This window comes from Mustela putorius, unplaced genomic scaffold (assembly GCF_011764305.1).
Source record: "Mustela putorius furo isolate JIRA1106 unplaced genomic scaffold, ASM1176430v1.1 tig00003899_pilon_pilon_pilon, whole genome shotgun sequence".
Classification (NCBI taxonomy): domain Eukaryota; kingdom Metazoa; phylum Chordata; class Mammalia; order Carnivora; family Mustelidae; genus Mustela; species Mustela putorius.
In genome coordinates, this window is record NW_025422048.1 from 8,058,774 (window position 1) to 8,080,872 (window position 22,099).

At 40.4% G+C, this 22,099-nt stretch overlaps 1 pseudogene; it reads right to left on the reverse strand.

Annotated features, from left to right (window-relative positions):
- Positions 1 to 1,645: 1,645 nt before the first annotated feature.
- On the reverse strand, positions 1,646 to 21,899 carry LOC106003900 (annotated as a pseudogene).
- Between the last annotated feature and the right edge of the window lie 200 nt (positions 21,900 to 22,099).

Below are 22,099 nucleotides of genomic sequence, written 5' to 3' on the forward strand. Positions count from 1 at the left end.
TTGTGGGGTCAAATTCTGCATCAGGCTCCCTACTCGGCCGGGAGTCTGCTTGAGATTTTCTCTCTTCCTCTGCCCCTCCTCCTCCACAGTGGCACTTGCTCTCTCTCTCTAAAAATAAATAAATAAATCTTTAAATAAAGAAAATTTGATTTAAGAAATGCTAAAACATTTCTTAGCATAGATGGATGGCTTCTGAAGTAATATTTTTGAAATGCCTGTTTTTTCTTTTTTAGAAACAAGTCTTTTTTCTTAAAGATTTATTTACTTGCTTTAGAAAGGGGGGGGGCACCTGGGTGGCTCAGTGGGTTAAAGCCTCTGCCTTCGGCTCAGGTCATGATCTCAGAGTCCTGGGATCGAGTCCCGCATCGGGCTCTCTGCTCAGCAGAGAGCCTGCTTCCCTCTCTCTCTCTGCCTGCCTCTCCATCTACTTGTGATTTCTCTCTGTCAAATGGATGAATAAAATCTTTAAAAATAAAAAAAAAGAAAGAGGGGGGGAGGGTACATGAATATGGGGAGTGGCAGTCTTTAAGCAGACTCCCTGCTGAACATGGCGGGGGCGGGGGGAGGCTCATGGGGGCCTTGATCTTACAACCCACGAAATCATGAGCTGAGCCAAAACCAAGAATCAGTCACTCAAATGACTGAGCCACCCAGGCGCAATATAAAGTCACCCCAAAACAAATCTTGATATTAAGCAATTTTACTCAGTGATGCCTTATATATACAAATACACATATACGATCCCAGAAAATGGTAATAAAAAAGGATTTATTTGTAGATGAGCTTATACATCAAGATATACTGAGCTATTATCCAGTTATTTAAGATTGATTAGGTATTAGAAAAACACAATGAAAAATGGTGAGGAAGTAAATAAGAAGAAAAGAAAAAATGAAAGATATAACGCTTCATTCAATTTCAGAATACATTAACGATGTTATTTAAAAGAAGAAGAATAAGAAAGAAGTGATATTATTTAGAGGGGGATTTTTGAAAGAGATATTTAGCTCCATGTAGGAGTATGTCCTATAGTATACATCAGAAGAATTCTGTTTAATGCCATTACCATTTTCTCAAATATTGACCCACTTATCACTGCCACAAATTTATTTCTGCTTTTACCATTGGTGAAAAGTTTGAATAAGAGGAAACTGCAGTGTAAATCGGTTTTCAGTGAAGGGGGTCAGACAAATAGGAAACATAGTGTGAAACAATAAACATTAATTGACAAAGGCCTTTAATTGAATTCATCAAGAGATAACAAGAAGACATTCTTTCCTTTTTCAAATTAATGAGTATATTCTATTCTTATTTGTTATTATATATAAATAATGAATGTTTCTAGCAAAAATTATCAAAGTGCTATATTTAAATGCCTAGCATCTTTATGAATATTGAATATCTTATTATATATCATTGTTATTCATTGTTGATCAAAGTGCCATAAATTTACATACATCATGTTCTCAACTTTACAAAATTAAATACAGAACAAGAAAAATTCATTCTCTAAAATCTACTCCAGAATAAACTAACTATATTTTCTGTTAATACATTTAAAAATATCAGCATAGGAGGCTAAAAAGAAGTATGTGGTCAAATCATTTTTGTTTAATGTGTAAATAAGAAAAAGAAAACTTACTTTTTATTCTTCCAGTAAATTAAAAGGACTTTGATTGAATCCATTGGCAATGGTGCCATATAGAGAAGGATCAACCTAAAATTAAGAGAATAAGAAAAAATTCAAAGCACTGTAGATTAAAATGAAATTTGCTTTGACAGGGCATATAAAGTAATCAAAAGCATGAGCATTGTACTAATGAAAACTCATCAGGATTATACACTTTGATCTTCTACCACGCTAACAAGATGGAGCAAAAAAGGGAGCACACTGATACATATGGAAAAAGTATATATAAATGACCAAAACATGTACTTTAAAGCATTTAGCAAATGCAAACCCTGTGAAATTATCTGCCAGATTCTGTATCAAATTTACAAGTCAATATTAATTTAATTTATAGTTAAAGATAAGTGACTTTGTCTTAAAAATATTTAATCTCCAGGGGCACCTGGCTGGCTGAGTCAGTCAAGTATGTGACTCTTGACCTTGGGATCATAAGCTAGAGCCCCACATTGGGCATAGAGTTTACTTTAAAAAGTGTTTTTAAAAATCTAATCTTTAACGTGTATGGGTCCAAAAAACTTTGGCCATTTCCTTGAAATAGTAAACATACACCTACTATAGGTTTCAGCAATTTCACTTCTGACTGTATGCCTAAGAGAACTGCAACATATATTCACACAGAAACTCACACATGAATGTTCACAGCAGCATAATTTAACATGACTCCAGAGTGGAAACAACTCAAATGCCCATCAAAAGATAAGTGGATACAATAGCCAAACTATGGAAAGAACCTAGATGTCCATCAACAAATGAATGGATAAAGAAGATGTGGTATAGGGGTGCCTGGGTGGCTCAGTGGGTTAAAGCTTCTGCCTTTGGCTCAGGTCATGATCCCAGGGTCCTGAGATCGAGCTGCACATCCCGCTCTCTGCTCGGCAGGGGGCTTGCTTCCCCCTCTCTCTCTGCCTGCCTCTCTGCCTACTTGTGATCTCTATCTGTCAAATGAATAAATAAAATCTTAAAAAAAAAAAGAAAATGTGGTATACACACACACACACACACACACACACACACACAGGAATACTATGCAGCCATCAAAAGAAATGAAATCTTGCCATTTGCGATGATGTGGATGGAACTAGAAGGTATCATGCTTAGCAAAATAAGTCAAAGAAAGACAACCATCATATGATCTCCCTGATATGAGGAAGTGGAGATGCAACGTGAGGGGTTGGGGGGTAGGAAAAGAATAAATGAAACAAGATGGGATCGGGAGGGAGACAAACCATAAGAGACTCTTAGTCTCACAAAACAAACTGAGGGTTGCTGGGGGGAGGGGTGCAGGGAGAGGGTGGTTGGGTTATTGACATTGGGGAGAGTACGTGCTATGGTGACTATTATGGATTGTGTAAGATTGATGAATCACAGACCTGTACCCCTGAGCTAAATAATACATTATATGTTAATAAAAAATTTAAAAAATTTTTAAAAATGATAAGTGGATAGATAAAATGTGGTATATCCATACAGCAGAGCAGTACTCTGCAGTAAGAATGGAATTACATACTGATGCACGCTACAATATGGATCAATCTTGAAAATACTTATTAGTGAAATAAGTGAGTCCAAAAGACCCACATCCTAAAACAAAACAAAACAAAACAAAGCAAAAAAACCCACATTTTCTGTGATTCCATTAACACAGTAGCAGTTAGTCTACTGGGAATGGCGAGATGGGATAACTGCTAAGAGGTATGGGCTTTCTTTTGGTGATGATGAAAATATTCTGGAATTAAATTTGGTAATGGTTGCACAACTCTGTAAAATACATTAAAAACCTCTGAGTTATATACTTTAAAATGGTGAGCTTATCCTCAGTAACAATAATTTAGCAGCCATTCATGGACAAAAGTGCCTTTATGGGAACCTGGGGATCCGTAGGAAGTTGTGAATCCCTGTTGAAGTTCAAGACCAAGGAAAGCCATTTGAGAAGGCAGGCCCACCCCCAGGTGGCTGATGTGCTGATGTGGTCCTGGCTACAGATCCAGAACCAGCTCTATACCTGTTGTGGGTTCAGCCCCATTTGTCCTTGGTTCTGCCAACAGCACCATACACCAAGGAACCTATGAGGAGTCACCTCCATTGGTTTCTCAGGTGAAAGGCCCACAGACCTGGTCCTGGCCATGGACATTTAAGTGGCCTATGACTGAACTCCAGCCTGGGAGCCCTTGGAGGCAAGCCAGCCAAACCTGGTCTAACTGTAGGTGATGAAACAGCTCCGTAACTAGGCTCTGGCTCATCCCAGCAGCAGGCCAGAAGGTGACCCAGGGTCCTGCAGGAGACAATCCTATCTGTGCCACCGGAGATCCTAACAGTGCCGTATACCCACCTTTAGCTCCTTCTAGAAGCAGTCTACAGACATCCAGTGGTGGTGTCCCTGCAGATCCTATTTTTAATGGCCCTATAACTAGGCCACGGCCTTTCCAGCCATAGTCTGCAAAAAAATACTCCCTGCCCAGGGACTCACCCAGTGACCCAGGAAAAGCACACCCAGGGACCTTGCAGGATCCTCTCCCATCTATACAACTGGTAACGGGCTCACTGTCTGAGGACCCAACTGTGAACACTGAAGCTGACCATTGTCCTAGTACCACCCTACTGAACAAGATCCTATCCGCCATTCCATCTACCCAAAGAACAGACGGGTCTTTGCCTGCCAGAACCATTAACAATAAGCCAACCACGGAGTCCACTGTGGGCCCAACAACAGCCTTATGATCTGGCTCCAGCCCAGGAAAACTGTGATTCCAGAGGTAATACCATCTACTTGGGGGTGCAAGAGTAGAAGGCATATACCTGCTATATACCTATACTATATATAGAGTAATCAAGATAATGTGGCATTGGGGTGCGTGGCTGTCTCAGACAGCTCAGGGTCTGCCTTTGGTTCAGGTCAGGATCTCAGGGTCCTGGGATCAAGCCCCATGTCGGGCTCCCTGCTCAGTGGGGAGGCTCCTTGCTCCTCTGCCCCTCACCTGCTTAAGCTCTCACTCTCTCTCAAATAAATACATTTTTTGAATCTTTTTAAAAAAGACAATGTGGCATTGGCAAAAGAATAGACAAATAGATCAATGGAATCAAATAGAGTCCAGAAATAGGCCCATATCAGTATAGTCTACTAACCCTTGACAAAGGAGAAAAAGCAACACAATGGAGCAAATATAGTCTTTTCAACAAATAGTGCAGAAATACCTGGACTTCCATGTGCAAAACATGAATCTAGACATAGAACTTATTCCCTTCATAAAACTTAACTCAGAATCGGTCACAGACTTAAATGTAGAACACAAAATTATAAAACTTCTACAGGATAACATAGAAGAAAACCTAAATGACTTTGGGCATGACAATGATTTTCAGATACAACATCAAAGGCACAATCCATGAAATAAGGAATTGATAAGCTAGACCTCACTAAAATTATAATTTTCTGCTGAGAAGAGGACACTGTCAACAGAAAATGAGAAGCTGGGGCACCTGGGTAGCTCAGTGGGTTAAGCCTTTGGCTCAGGTCATGATCTCAGGGTCCTGGGATGGAGCCCCGCATCGGGCTCTCTGCTCAGTAGGGAGCCTGCTTCCTCCTCTCTCTCTGCCTGCCTCTCTGCCTACTTGTGATCTCTCTGTCAAATAAATAAATAAAAATATTTAAAAAAAGAAGATGACAAGCTAGAGACTGGGGAGAAAATATTTTCATAAGACATATCTGATAAAGAATATTATCTAAAATATACCAAGAACTCTTAAAACTCAATAAGAAAGCACACAACCCAACTTAAAAAGGGACCAATGCCCGTAACAGGTGCCTCACTGAAAAAGATACACAAATGGCAAATAAGTACATGAAAACCTGTATCACATCATATATCATCATATGTCACCAGGGAAATGCAAATTTAAACCATGAGATACCACCATCTATATCCCTATTAAATGACTAAAACCTGGGACACTGACTACAGCAAATACTGACAAGGATGTGGAACCACAAGAATTCTCTTTCATTGTTGGTGGGAATGCAAAATGGCCCAGCCACTTTGGAAGACAGTTTGGCAGTTTCTTACAAAACTAGACATACATTTACCATTTGATCCAGCAATTCTGCTCCTTGGTGTTTACCCAAAGGAGCTGAAAATTTATGTCTGAATAAAAACCTACACACAGATATTTAAGTAGCTTTATTCATAACTGCCAAAACTTGGAAGCAACCAAGATGTCCTTCAGTAGGTGAATGGATAAACAATCTGTGGTCCATCCAGACAATGCATTATTATTAAGCAGTAAAAAGAAATAAGCTTATCAAGCCATGAAAAGGCAAGGTATCTTAAGTGCATATTACTATGTGAAAAAGCTACACACTGTGGGATTCCAAATATATGACATTCTGGAAAAGGTAAAACCGAGACCATAAAAAGATTAGAAGTTGCAATAGGTTGCAACCTTCAGTCTTTGAAGATTGTCAGGGTAGGATAGTCAATCTACTCTGAGTGATATTCTAATGGTAGATGTCATGTCATTATCAATCTGTCCTAACCCACAGAATGTGCAATGCCACAAGCGAAATCTAATGTCAGTTTCTTCTATGTTATCCTGACATAAAACTCTGGGGGATAACGATATGCCATTGTAAACCATTCAATTGTAATAAACGTACCACTCCAGTGAGGATGTTGATAATGGGAGACGCAATGCATGTGTGGGGACAGAGGGTATATAGGAAATGTCCATACCTTCTGCTTCACTTTGTGGTGAACCTAAAACTCTTCTAAAAAATAAAATCTCAGCAGTGTCTGGGTGGCTCAGTGGGTTAAGCATCTGCCTTTGGCTCAGATCATGATCTCAGGGTCCTGGAATCGAGCCCTGTGTCGGGCTCCCTGCTCAGTGGGGCTCTGCTTCCCCGCCTCCCTCTGTGTGTGCTCTCTGTCACTATCTTTGTCTCTCTCTTTCAAATAAATAACATCTTTAAGAAAGATAAAAAGTCAAGTCCCTTATCAAAACTAAGGGAAAACATAGCCATGGCAAATGGTATGCATCCTGACCATTCAAAATGTAACTGGGTGAGTACCAACACAACTGTTACTATATCCTTAAGGGTGCTGTGTTCTTGGCCTCATGAGAAAAAGACTCAAAAACAAGAATAAGAGGGAATTTCCTCATCATGATAAACAACAACAACAACATTGTATTAGTTTGCTAAGGCTGCCTTAACAAAATACTGTAAACTGAGTAGCTTAAACCACAGAAACTTGGTGTCTCCAGTTCTGGAGGCCAGAAGTCCAAGATCAAGGTGTTACAGAATTGGTTTTCTCTCTCTCTCTCTCTCTCTCGTTTTTGTTGTTTAGAAACCTTTTTATCATTAGAGCATTATACCTTTTTCAGAACAAGTATAATTTATAGAAATCGCACAAGGCAACTTTTTATCACATATCAATAATTTGCAATGTTTTGTTCAATTGAAATGTTATTTCATTTGTATAAACCACCTCTGATTACAAAAAAGAATCAAAAACCTACACATACAATATATTAGTACATTTAAATAAGTGATGTGTAAGTAATTCAAAAATAAACGAATGCAAACTATAAGAAGTCAGAGTGATAAGTGCTCTGAAGAAAACCAAAGCAGAATAATGAGGATAGGAGCATCTATAGGGACCACTATTTTTCATGATGTGGATAAAGACTCTCTGGTAAGATAATATTTGATAAGAGACCTCAATACACTGATAGTTTAATCTTTGCAAATATTCCGAGGAAAAGCATTCCGGATAAAAATAAATGTAATGCAAAATCTTTGGGAAAGGAAATCGGTAGGCAAGTTTGAGGAATAGGAAGGAAGCCACAGCAGCGGGAGTGAAATGAACAAGAGGGACAGTGGTAAGAGACCAGGTCAGAGAGGTCATCGGGGACCAGATACCATGACACCAGGAGAATGTACCATGAGATACTCTGAGAACACGGTCAGGACATCAGGGTTTGTTCTGAATGAGACAGGAAGCTGTTGGAGAATTGAAAGTAAAGATGTGGTGTGAGCTGTTTTATATTTTAAAAGGATTACTTTCTCTGTTCTGTGGGATGAGAATAGGAGAAAATGCTATTAGGTAGTTACCACACATCATACAGATAAGTGGTTATCTAGACAAGGATGTCACTGGTGTAGTTGGTGAGAAGTGGTCAGAATCCAGATTTATTCTGAATGTATAGGTGGTAAATACATCTGATTTATTATGAGGTGTGAGAGAATGAGAGAAACCAAGAATGACACCAATATTTTTCTGCCTAAGCACCTGAAAACATGGAGTTGGTATTTAATGAGTTAGAGAGGGCTGACAGAAGCAATTGGAAGCTTAGTTTTGGATACATGTTTGAGATCCCAATTAGACATCTATGTTGAGATGTGGACTAGACCCTTGTACATAAACATCTGGATTCAGGAGAGAACTCAGGTGACGGATGCACACATTGTGGAGACCTAAGTTTATAGATATAATTTCAAACATGGGAGTAAAACAACTTCAAGAAGGTGGGAAAAAGCAAATTGCATAAAACAGACCTAGCAAACCAGGTCTAGAGGTTATTTCTCCCAGTATACACAACTACCCTATGGCGAAAAACAAATGCATTCTTTCATTCCAAAGCTATCATGTAGTAAATTCCAGTAGGTGCATTATGCCTACTGTCATGATTCTGACCAAACAGAAACGGTACGAAAAATGGGATCAACCTGTTTCATTTGGAATCATCTTTTATAGGTTCCCTTTCCGTAGGGCTGACCTGTAGGCTTCATGGTGAACTATCAACCAGAGGAGCAAACTGTCACCAGTCAGCCAATAGACCTTTGCTTTGCTAGATGACCTGGTTATAATAATATTTAGATAGGACTTACTATCTTTCACACACTATTTTAATCACTTCATGCCAAGTAACTCAATCCCTCTATAGCCTAACTTTAGGATAGGTGCTACTTGGCTCAAATATATGAAGTTGCTGAACATAATATTTTAGAGATTTAAGAAGACCTGAGCATGGAAAGGCTAAGTTAAATACCTAGTACACACAAAACAGCCATTATACCAACACCTAGCTCCAGAGTTCATACACTTTTCCATTGTTCTTTTCATTGTTTGAACCTTGAAGTTCACTGTCCTGTGACCATCCTAACCTCCACATTTATTACAAACCTTTTCTCCTACCTTCAAGTTTCCTGAATAGAAGTAAATGTCACATTTTCAGGTCATGTTACTCAAGGGGAGCAAAATTTGCCACTACAGGGGGCACCTGGGTGGCTCACTGGGTTAAGCTTCTGCTTTCGGCTCAGGTCATGATCTCAGGGTCCTGGGATCAAGCCCTGCTTTGGGCTCTCTGCTCAGTGGGAAGCCTGTTTTCCCCTCTCTGTCTGCCTGTCTCTCTGCCTACTTGTGATCTCTCTCTGTCAAATAAATAGATAAAATCTTTAAAAAATTTACCACTACAAAACATTCCTCTTTGGCATAAAGATTATTTTAGGCTGGCTAATATATTTTTTTTTTTGAAGTAGGCTCCACTCCCAGTGTAGAGTCCAGCATGAGATCAAGACCTGAGCTGAGAACAAGAGTTGGATGCTCAACTGACTGAGCCACTCAGGTGCCCAAGAGTGTTTTTTTTTTTTTTTTTAAAGATTTATTTATTTACTTGACAGAGAGAAAGAGAGGGAAAGAGAGAAAGAACAGGGGGAGGAGTAGAGGGTGGAGACAAGCAGATGCCCTGCTGAGAACAGAGCCTGATGTAGGGCGCATTCCCAGGACCCTGAGATCATGACCTGAGCCAAAATCAAGAGTCAGACACTTAACCAACTGAGCCACTCAGGTACTCCCAGGCTGGTTATTTTTAAAAAGCAGACACAGGGGACACTCAGAAAACCAAGTAGAAGTTAACCTTTTGTAGAAGACGCGTGCATGTATAAGGGAAATCTCCATTTGCAAGGCTGTCTCCCTCTCTGCACTAGGAGGAAGAGGTTGACTGTAAATCTCTGGAAACTGTCATCAATGGAGAAGACAACTTAAATCTATTCGACAACTGTACCCTTGTTTATTGGGCTTTTTCTGATATCTTCTCATAACTGCTCCCTTTCATTTGTCTTTGGTTGGAGATGGTATTTAAGTGATGGCTTGAGCAAATTCAAGGATTTAGTCAGTTTTCCTGGGTCTCTCCCATGTATACAGGATATACACATGTTATTAAACTTTACTTTGTTTTTCCTGCATTAATCTGCCTTTTATTATCATGGGGGAGGGGTTCATTCAAGAACCTAGAAGGGTAGAAGGAAAATTATTTTTCTGCCTACACTACCAAGACAAATGCCAAGTATTTAGAAACACCTAAAATTTTGGAAAACTTCAGAGAAAAATCCTACATCTAAATCACTGCGAGAATTCTCCAGGGAAAATCTGGTTCCCTAAATTATGTGTCTCCTTGGTCATGGATGCCTTATTACTGTTTACTATATCAATTTTCAGACTGGAAATGTTTCTATTGGATTCATTTTCTACTCATAATTATGTTTGACTATTTTGTTTCTTGTAACATTTCAATTTCTTTTTTCTGTTGGCATTGAGCGAGATAACTCCAGCATTTAGAACAAAAACTATGTGTTCATTTTATTATCCTAGATTGATTCGGCAAATGTCTATTTATAGCTAGGTCATGTTTCAATCGCTTTAAAGCCATGCTTGTGTTTCAGGCTGTCTATCTCATCGAAACTTTTTTTAAAAGGCTTTCTATTTATTGCTCCTTTTGCCATTATTCCATAGAAAACAATGAACTTAAGGGAGCTGGCTGACAAGTCTAATCCACTCATTAAGTTCTATTACCTAGACAGACAGTGTAACTGATTATGGGAGATAACAATTTTAATGCTTCTTAACAACCTGGCAGCTTTCAAATACAGAAGCCAAGGGAGAAAGTTAACTGAAAAGTTAACTATATGTCAGAGGGAAAATAAAGAAAACAATAACTCACATTAATTCACTTTAGGAAGCACTTGAGCTCATATGACTATTACTGAAAGTGTCTCATTTTTAATAAAGCTACCATTTATTAATCATTTATTGGGTGACAGGTACTTTATTAATGTCTTCTCATTTAATCTTAAAAATAACTCTGCTAGGTAGCTATTATCCTCCAGTTACAATGAAAATGAAAACAGTAATTTGAAAGGATATATACACCCCTACGTTTATTGCAACATTATTTACAATATCTAAGATACGGAAGCAACTTCAGAGTCCATCAATAGAGGAATGGGGAAGGACGATGTGGTACACTTATACAATGGAATAGTATACAACCATAAAAAGTATGAGATCATGCCATTTTTGACAACGTGGTAGACCTCGAAGATACTAAGCTAAGTGAAATAAGTCAGACTAAGAATGTCAAATACCACAGGATTTCACTCACATATGAATCTTTTAAAAAATGAATAAACAAACAAAAAGCAGAATCAGACTTGTAAACACAGAGAACAAACTAATGGTTGCCAGAGGGGAGGTAGGTAGGAGATGGGCAAAATGGGTGAAAGACAGTGGGAGATAAAGGCTTCCTGTTATGGAATGAATAAGTCATGGGAATGAAAGGCACAGCATAAGGAGTATCATCAATGGTATTGTCATAGAGACATACAGAGACAGATGGAAGCTACGCTTGTGGTGAAATAGTATAATGTTTAAACTTGTGGAATCACTATGCTGTACGCCTGAAACTAATGTAACACTGTGTGTCAACTACACTTAAGTAAAAAATTAATTTAAAAAATGAGAAAAGTGAGGCTCAGAGAAGTTAACACTCTCAAGAGTACACAGCTAGGGGCACCTGGCTGGCCCAGTCGGTTATCTGACTCTTGATTTCAGCTCAGGTCATGATCTCAAGGCCAGGGGATCAAGCCCTATATCTGTATCTGCTCAACCGTCTCCCTCTGCTCCTCTCCTGGCTCTCTCTCTCTCTCTTGCTCTCTATCTCTCAGATAAATAAATAAATCTGAAAAAAAGAAAACCCAGCAAGAATACATAGCTAATTTTGGCTATTTTAACTGGTGTAAGGTGATATCTCAATGTGGTTTTAATTTGAATCTCCCTGACGGCTAGTGATGATGAACATTTTTTCATGTGTCTGATAGCCATTTGTATGTCTTCATTGGAGAAGTGTCTGTTCATATCTTCTTCCCATTTTTTGATATGATTGTCTGTTTTGTGTATGTTGAATTTGAGGAGTTCTTTATAGATCCTGGATATCAAACTATTGTCTGTACTGTCGTTTGCAAATATCTTCTCCCATTCTGTGGGTTGCCTCTTTGTTTTCTTGACTGTTTCCTTTGCTGTGCAGAAGCTTTTGATTTTGATGAAGTCCCAAAAGTTCATCTTCGCTTTGGTTTCCTTTGCCTTTGGAGACATATCTTGAAAGAAGTTGCTGTGGCTGATATCGAAGGGATTACTGCCTATGTTCTCCTCTAGGATTCTGATGGATTCCTGTCTCGCATTGAGGTCTTTTATCCATTTTGAATTTATCTTTGTGTACAGTGTAAGAGAATGGTCAAGTTTCATTCTTCTACATATAGCTGCCCAGTTTTCCCAGCACCATTTATTGAAGAGACTTTTTTCCACTGTATATTTTTTTCTGTTTTGTTGAAGATTATTTGCCCATTGAGTTGAAGGTGCATATCTGGGCTCTCCACTGGTCTATGTGTCTGTTTTTATGCCAGTACCATGCTGTCTTGGTGATCACAGCTTTGTAGTAAAGCTTGAAATCAGGTAGCATGATGCCCTCAGTTTTATTTTTGTTTTTCAACATTTCCTTACCGATTCGGGGTCTCTTCTGATTCCATACAAATTTTTGGATTAACAACATGTGTTGGAGGGGATGTGGAGAAAGGGGAACCCTCTTACATTGTTGGTGGAAATGTAAGTTGGTGCAGCCTCTTTGGAGAACAGTGTGGAGACTCCTCAAGAAATTAAAAATAGAACTTCCCTATGACCCTGCAATTGCACTCCTGGGTATTTACCCCAAAGATACACATGTAGTGAAAAGAAGGGCCATCTGTACCCCAATGTTTATAGCAGCAATGGCCACGGTTGCCAAACTATGGAAAGAACCAAGATGCCCTTCAACGGATAAATGGATAAGGAAGATGTGGTCCATATACACTATGGAGTATTATGCCTCCATCAGAACGGATGAATACCCAACTTTTGTAGCAACATGGACAGGACTGGAAGAGATTATGCTGAGTGAAATAAGTCAAGCAGAGAGAGTCCATTATCATATGGTTTCACTTATTTGTGGAGCATAACAAATAGCATGGAGGACATGGGGAGTTAGAGAGGAGAAGGGAGTTGGGGGAAAATGGAAGGGGAGGTGAACCATGAGAGACTATGGACTCTGAAAAACAATCTGAGGGGTTTGAAGTGGAAGGGGGGTGGGAGGTCGGGGTACCAGGTGGTGGGTATTAGAGAGGGCACGGATTGCATGGAGCACTGGGTGTGGTGCAAAAATAATGAATATTGTTATGCTGCAAATAAGTAAAAAATAAATTTATAAATACATAAATAATCTCTTAGAAAAAAAAAAGAATACACATCTAAATAAGAGGTGACAAGTTATCCTCACCTTTTTATGACTAATCAGATAATACCTCCTCGGTGAGGCCTTCACTACCACTCTATTTAAATTTGTGACCACTACTCCTCAGCACACCTTTTCCCTTCCACTGATTTATTTTTATCCATAGAACTTATTAGCATCAAAATTGCTATAATTTATTCATTTATTCCATTTGTTATCTGTCTCCCTTCTCTATAAGGTCAGGTCCAAAAGGTCAGAGATTTCTGTCAATTTTGTGAACTACCTAGCCCCAGCATCAAGTACAGCACCTGACTCACAGAAGGCTCTAAAATATTCATGAACCAGGAAGGAAATGAGGGACAGTAAAAGTCAGTCTGTATATTTAATGACCATCTTCTTAGGCATATTGGATTTTAAACGTGGGGGGTGTGGTAGTTATTGCCCCGCACATTAGTATCTAAACATAAGGAATTATTTTCATTTTTCCATCCTCTGGACACTTCCTTTGCCTATTGAATCAGCTACCCTAACATGGTAAAAACAGTACTACTTCATAACCCTGGAGCAGAGAGCCTTCTTTCACAAACATGTTTTAGAGAATAAAGAGGGAAGAAAAATAGTGTCTGTTCCTTGACAATTACCAAAAAGTCCGAGAGAATGGGGACGCTCTGTCTTTCCTGGGATACATTTACAGGAATTATTTGATTTTGAAGCAAACGTAATCGAGGATCCCAGACAGAAACGTCCTACACATTGGTCTAACTGCAAGGTCGAAGTACACGCTTCCACAAAGCATAGGCTATTGGGTTAACATATTAGGAAAGACAACATTTTCTCAATGACACACTTTTTATAAAGAGAATGAAATCCAGCAACTGAAATCAGGAGCCAAGCGAAGACGGAGTTAGTTCCTTTCTTGACCACCATGCTGCCCTCCTGCCATTACAAGGCTTTGCCCAAAGAACACTAAATGTTTGCATTGCACGTGGATCCAGGAGTGTGATACCGTGAACCAGACTTGGCTAACTTTCCTGACCGATAGTGGCCCATGAAAGAGCCTTCACCAATAAGTTCGCTAGAAATACATTTTGTCAGAAATAAATCAAAAGGGCAAAATACAATAATAAAAGGTCATAGTTAACACAACAGAAGATTTAGACTCAGAAGTCTTCCCTCTAAGGTGAGATAGTCAGGAAAAGACAAATCAAATACAAGCATGGGGTCATCCTTAGAACAGAAAATGAACTCATTTTTCTGACATAGAACGGAGAGGGTTAGGGGGCATTTCGGGGTGGGAAATAAGGAATCTGACAGTCCACATCCCTATCATTCAATCCCCTTTGGAAGTGGCTGAGGACATCATTTGGTGAAAAGCTAAGGAAGAACAGGTTTCTGGCTATTCCCTTCGCCTCTTTCCTCATGTGTAATAAGCAGTTGATGACTTTGCCACGCCTCAGTCCCAGGCTTTTTATGAGGCTCGAAGACCGCACTGCCTAAAGAATTTTGTTAACAGGTTAATTTGTATTTCACATGAAGGTAATGGATAGTCTATTCTCCAGGAGCAGCAGAGGAAATATTGAATGTCTCAAAAGAGTAATTCCTCATTCAACGACTGTAGACTCCAAATGCGGAGGCAGGCAGGTCCCAGGACCCTGCGTGACAGACACGCATGTCCAAGACAGGATCTGAGCCCTGCCCAGGCACCTTCATCACCCCATCTCTAGAAATTTGGGGGAGGATGAATACCCAATGAAGGGCTGGTGGCCACCACCTGCAGAGCAACTGTCCTGTCCCTGTGGGGACGGTTGGTTGTGCTACAGATGGGGGAGGGTATGCCTCAGCAGGCATGGCTAAGAGGCATGGAGTCCTTGCCCGCCACTCACCCAGAACTCGTCTCTCGGGTGTCATGAAAGCCGAATGGGGCTTAACAAACACGAAGAAGGTCTGGTAGGTGTGAAGTGCAAATAAAATAGCCACTAGCTATTTTTAGACTGAAGTTATATTTGAGAAAACACCAATCCCTCTTTTGTTTTTGCAAACAACCTGCTTCATCCGGCCAAGGTTGAAACCTGTGCTTAAGTCACGTAAGAACAACTAAAAAGGAAAGAGATGCTTTTGTGCACCATTTCGAGTTCCTGAGGAAGGAAGGTGCAGTGTAGTGAGAAACTATTTTAGAGAGAGCAATCATAGGTTAAAATAGGTTCCCAAGTCTACTTTTTACTTTCTTTCTCCCGATGTTTTTTTTTTTTTTTTTTCTCCCGATGTTTTTAGAGAAGACTATTGAGGGCATCTGGAAGATTCACTACACACTTTGCAGCACAGTTGTTGGGGTCTAATGTGTTAGTCCATTTCATAAATTCTCCAGACTCTGCTCTAAGATGCATCTCAGCATTATTCTCAGGACTTTTTACTTGTGTTTTCCTTTGGACTTATAGTTTCTTGAGGTCAAGGCTCATATAGATTAAGTGCTTGATGAATCAAATAAAACTGAGAGACAAGCCATTAGATTAACCAGAAGTAAAGGAAAACCAGAAAGTAGTGTCAAGCCTGGATTAGTTCATGACCAAGGGAAGGAGTGAAATGGATTCATATAAAGGGATCCTACATGGAAACAAACAAACAAACAAACAAAAAAAGAGAAGTCATTGTTTAGCGGTACTTAGTACAAAAGCAGGCACAATTCCTCCTCTTATTGGGTAACCAGTACAGAGTATAAGACAGGCATTTACACGGCCCCTTAAAATAATGATTCTTCTATTAAAGACTAAGAAGAAATTTGTGGGGCTGTATGAATTTTAAGCAGAAGGACTTGGCCCAGTCACAAGAATGAGAGGGATGTCTTCGCAGAGAAATTTTTTTCAGCAGAAAATTGGCAGAGTTGAGTTGTAGCCGACCAGTTGATGAGACCCATAAGACAGGGGATGAGGAACCAAGGAACGTTTCCCCAAAACTTAAAATCGTGGTGTGGGAAAGCACGAGAGGGCTGCAAACAAAACTCTGAAGATACCCCTGAGAAGCAGACTGATCGACAAGGAAGTCATGGTGCGAGCTTGAAGGGCACACAGTCCCTGGCAAGCTGTTTCCCTGCTCTTATCGGCAGGCACAACGAAGGGGCAGCCTGTTGGCCAAGAGTGTGGATTCCAGACTCACCATGAGCCGTGAGACCTTGCAGAAGTCACTTAACCCTTCCTCCTCCGTTGCTGTGCACATGACATACGTTACTACCTCACGAGCACGTAGAACAGTGTCTGGAACATTCTAAATGCTGAGGAAAGGTTAGCTGTTGCTATTTTTGCTACCATTGTTATCTTCTATGTTAAAAGCCAAAGATTACATTAGGATTAAGTTAGTGATAGTGTTAAAAAGCACTTACAAATTTGTCCACAGCAAACTGTCTGGCGTGTTGCTTGTATGTACAAGGAAGGAGCTTCAGTGTGCAGGGATCCTAGTGCCATGAGATGCAAAAGAAAACTTCCCGGTAGAGACAGAGAGCTGAGTGGTGATTGCCAGGGACTTGGGGACAGGGAAATGTCCGAAGTGCCAAGTACTACGGTAAGAAGTACTTCTCCAGCAACAGATAAAGTGAGAGCAAATGGGGGCGCCTGGGGGCTCAGTGGGTTAAGCCTCTGCCTTCGGCTCAGGTCGTGATCCCAGGGTCCTGGGATGGAGCCCCACATTGGGCTCTCTGCTCAGCAGGGAGCCTGCTTCCTCTACTCTCTCTGCCTGCCTCTCTGCCTACCTGTGATCTCTGCCTGTCAAATAAATAAATAAAATCTTTAAAAAAAAGTGAGAGCAAATGAAAGAAAACATAGGCTGAGTAGCTTGGGGGTTCTCTGGAGATGTGGGAAAATGTTTGAGAGGGGGGTATGCGTGGTTCAGTCATTAAGCGTCTGCCTTTGGCTCAGGTCATGATCCCAGGGTCCTGGAATTGAGCCCCGCATCGAGCTCCCTGCTTGGCGGAAAGCCTGCTTCTCCCTCTCCCACACCCCTGCTTGTGTCCCTTTTCCTGCTGTGTCTCTCTCTGTCAAATCAATAAAAAAATCTTAAAAAAAAAAAAAGAAAGAAAGGCGTTTGAGAATCTATGTGCATCTTTGGAAGTAGGATAAAAGGACAGATCTCCCGAGAAGGGAGTCAATGACATCCTAGAGGCAAGTTTCAGGAGACCTGACAGTGCTCACCCTTCTTCTCCAACCAAGAAATCCACATGTTCCTAGCAGGTTGCAGGACACAATCAACCAGTTTTTCGCACTTTTAAAGAAAACTGAATGTACGAGACATGGGAGGTTAGTTGATTTAAAGGCCCAGTGAAGGACTGAGTCACTGAACCTGGTGACCCAAACCCCACATCCTGTCCAGGCAGAGGGCGTTGGAATGTTTTGGGATGTGCTTTACCTATAAGAAAGATCCAGAAAAGGGAAGTTGAAGATAACACACATTGCCCAAGGTGCTAGGAGTAAAATAACGGAGCAGATGCTTTACCTTGTCAAGTGGACCACACGAATAAGAAGCCTCATGGAGGGTGTTCTTCCGAGTTTCCCTGAAGCACCCATAAGGCAAAGTTTTAAATTAATGCCGGACACAGAAAGCACATGTAGCTGATCACCAGGACAATGGCAAATAAGAATTTTCCTCCTTCCTTTATTTCTTCTTGCTTCTTGTACTCCAGCCACAGAAAAGTCAGAAATATGGTTGGCAAGACGGAAGAAAAAGAATAGAAGCTGGAGATGGAAAAAGCCCCCAAAAAGCTACCGCTCCTGCTTGCCCCAACTTCAGGCTTCCTTTTGCGGCATGGCAGAATTTGGGGGAGGGTAAAAGTCTGACTGAAAAGATAACTCAAGGGGTGCCTGGGTGGCTCAGTGGGTTAAGCCTCTGCCTTCGGCTCAGGTCATGATCCCAGGGTCCTGGGATCGAGCCCCACATCGGGCTCTCTTCTTGGCAGGGAGCCTGCTTCCCTTCCTCTCTCTCTGTCTGCCTCTCTGCCTACTTGTGATCTCTGTCTGTCAAATAAATAAATAAATAATCTTTAAAATAAATAAATAAATAAAAATAAAAGATGATTCAAGAAATAGCAATTATATCTGGCAGGCCATTGTCATTTATTTATTTTAGAGAGAGGGAGAGAGTGTGCAAGCGAGCATAAGCGGGAAGGGGAGAGAGAATCTCAAGCAGACTCCAGGCTGAGCGTGGAGCCCAAACTGGGGCTCGACCTCATGACCCTGAGATCATAACCTGAGCTGAAACCAAGAGTCAGATGCTACCCAGGTGCCGCAGGGCAGGACATTGTAATTCTTAAACTGAGAGTGGTTCTGCTCATTTGGTTTGGTTTTAGTTGAAGTGATCAAGGGACTGTATTATGTAGGAATGACCAGAAAAAGTCTGCCTGAATTGTAATCCGTGGCAAGGGAAGCACCAAGACCAGATAAAAAACTTAGAAGAACAGTGGGAAGAACAAAATAGTTCCTTTCTAAGCACGTCCTATGAGTTTTGTTTTCTTATTATAATAGCTACACATACATTCTATATACTAGTTTGGGGAGGATGGTTACTAAAATATTAAGAAATACAGGTAATCATAAAAGCTAACCAGATGGTCTACTGGCAGAAAATTCAACCCAATTTTTAGAAATGAGTACAAATATGTGAAGGTCTGGTAATGAAAACATTTTTAAACAACATTGAAGTTGCCCTCACTGCAATGAACAACTTAGGGGAGACATTTCTATGAAGTGACTATGTCAAGGTATTCCAGAATTATCTGAATATTTTCCTTATATTCTTTAACCTGTTTTTCATAATGTACATTTTCTCCGAAGACTCATTATCCCAAACCTCAATTCTGTAACCAGCTGAGGAAAGAGAAAATGAGAGTAGCAAAATTATACTCATCTGTGTACAACCAAACACCAGCTTCCTTGAACAGAGCTAAATGTTCGAGCACTTGTAGACTCAGCATTCTTTTTTTTTTTTTTAATCATTTCAGGTACTTTATTTTTTATTTTTTTAATTAAATTGATTTATTTATTTTCAGAAAAGCAGTATTCATTATTTTTTCACCACACCCAGTGCTCCATGCAATCCGTGCCCTCTATAATACCCACCACCTGGTTCCCCCAACCTCCCACCCCCCCACCACTTAAAACCCCTCAGATTGTTTTTCAGAGTCCATAGTCTCTCATGGTTCACCTCCCCTTCCAATTTACCCCAACTCCCTTCTCCTCTCTAACTCCCCATGTCCTCCATGCTATTTGTTATGCTCCGCATTCTTAACTCCTTTTGGAAAACTGGAATTTGGTGCAAACAAATGCAAAGTTTATAATGGGGCAAAAGCAACATAGTTTAGGGGAAGCTCCCTGTGAACAGGAAACGTTGGAATGAGTCCTGCTTTTGGGATATAGAGAAGAAATTAGGCCTAGATCAAAGCATTGAAAGAGGATATACACAGAAGTCTTCCAAAGTTTTTAATACAGCAGTTAAACTATCATTTATAATATAAGGGGCATTACCTAAAGCCCCTTGGACAAAGATTCCTGTGACAAATTTCTCTCAGAAATGAAAACTAAAAGTAAGCCCATTCAGGAAAAAAAAAAAAATTAACATTATTTCTCCTAGTAACAATTACAGAGTTCTGGAACCTATTTCATTTCCAAATTGGCCCTGGTCTCTAAAAAGCATGATTTCCTCATTCAGGGCCTTGTTTTTATCCTCTCTTCTCACTACTTTTTGGTTTCTGTCTCTCTCCTTGTATTGTGTATTTCTGATTGTACTCTGTATTATCATGCTATCTGATATCATCTATCATCTGAAGTCCCAATTTGGAAATAGGCAAGACATGCATACATCAACCAACAAAGGAGGAAATGGTCACTTTAGGTGTGATCTGGGGAACACAGAATAATCGATTTAGTGTGTAAAAATATATTAGGAAGACTTCCGTAGAATTCTCACTGGCTCCGAACATCTCATTGGCCTGCTGTCATCCATTTTCTAATTCCTCTTTAAAGAACTATTCCTTTGGAATATCAGATTAGCCAACAGTGCTCTGTTGTTCATTTACAAAGCATTACTTTTGTTAAACATATATAAAAACTGAGGCCTCAAAAGATGAGGAATGTGTCTGGCGACCCTAGCATCAGCCCACAGGAGCCTCCCGCACCCAGCCCAGCATTGCATCCCAGCCAAAGCAACACTGTATATTCACATACAGAAGAATGAAAAGTGGACCCTGGCTTGCATCACTCACAAAAATTCATAGTAAATTAGTACATATACTAAAGACTGAAATGTGACCTGAAAGTATAAAACTAGAAGAAAAGAACAGAAAAGTTCTTTGACATTGGTCTTGGCAAAGATTTTTTGGACACACCAAAACAATCAACAAAATGAAAATCTACAGAATAGGATAAAATATTTTCAACTCATGTATCTGATAATGGGTTAATATCAAGATTTACATGGAATTCATATTGCTCAATACTAAAAGACAAGTAATCTGATTTAAAATTAGGCAGAGGAACTGAATAGACATTTTTCCAAACAAGGCATACAAACGGCTAATAAAAACATGAAAAGGTGTTCAACATCATTAATCATCAGGGAAACATAAATCCAAAACACAGTGAGAGATGACCTCAACTTGTTAAAAGGGCTATCATCAAAAAACAAAAGATAACCAGTGTTGGCCAAGATGTACAGAAAAGAAACCCCTGTGCAGTTGGTGGGAATGCAGATTGATAAAGCCACAGTGGAAATGAATATGAGGATTCCTAAAAAAATAAAAATAGAACCATCATATCATCCATTAATCTCCCTTTTGAGTATATATACATAGGAAATGAAATAAGTATCTCTACACTTATTTTTTTTTCTTATGAATATAGTATTTGTCTTCCCTCTGTCAAACCCCGAGCCAGCCACTTTCCCTAGGCTGCCTGAGGAGGTATAGGAAAAGGAACATACAGGGCACAAGAAACACAGGAGAAAGATGTATGGGAGGTGGAGACGGCTCCCTCCCATGGCAAAGAGGATGTACAAGGCCACCAGTAGCCATAAGAGCCCCATGGCGTCGGAGGAGGCAAAGCCCAGAATGGCGTAAAAGAAGAGCTGTTGCTTCAGAGAGGAGTTCCTGGTATAATCAAAAATGAGGCTCCCAAACACGGTCCCAATTCCAGCCTCAGAGCCAGCCACCCGTGATTGAGCCTCAGCCTCAAGGAACATGGCTGCTACTTCAATGGCCCATGAAACGGCGCTGATCAGAACCTGTGGTAGGAATAAGTGACGTCAGGGGATGTGGGGCTGCCAAATTGTTGAGGCTCGCACCTGTCAGTGTCTTGGGTGGTTTTAGCAGACTGCAGTGATTGGCTTAACAGCTGACAGGTGCTCCTAGCCAAAAAGGGGGTGGAGACAAATGTTGCACAGGTGTACAGTTTCAGGGGACGAGGGGCTGTGGAGACCTGCCCCCAGGACAAAGAGACAGAGAGTGAGATATCTGCACTTCCATGTTCATCGCAGCATTGTTCACAATAGCCAAGACTGGAAAACAACCTAAGTGTCTGTTGACAGATGAATGGATAAAGGTGCAATATATAGAGGAGGGAAATCCCACCATTTGCAACAACATGGATGAGTCCTGAGTGCCCTATGCTGAGTGAAGTAAGTCTGGCAGAGAAAGACAAACACTGTATGATCTCACTCATATGTGGAATCCTAAAAAGTTGGACTCAGAGTAAATTGGTGGTTGCTAGGAGTTGGTGGGTGAGGGAAATGGGGAAATGTTAATGAACGTCTGGGTGGCTCAGTTGGTTAAGCGCCCGTCTCTTG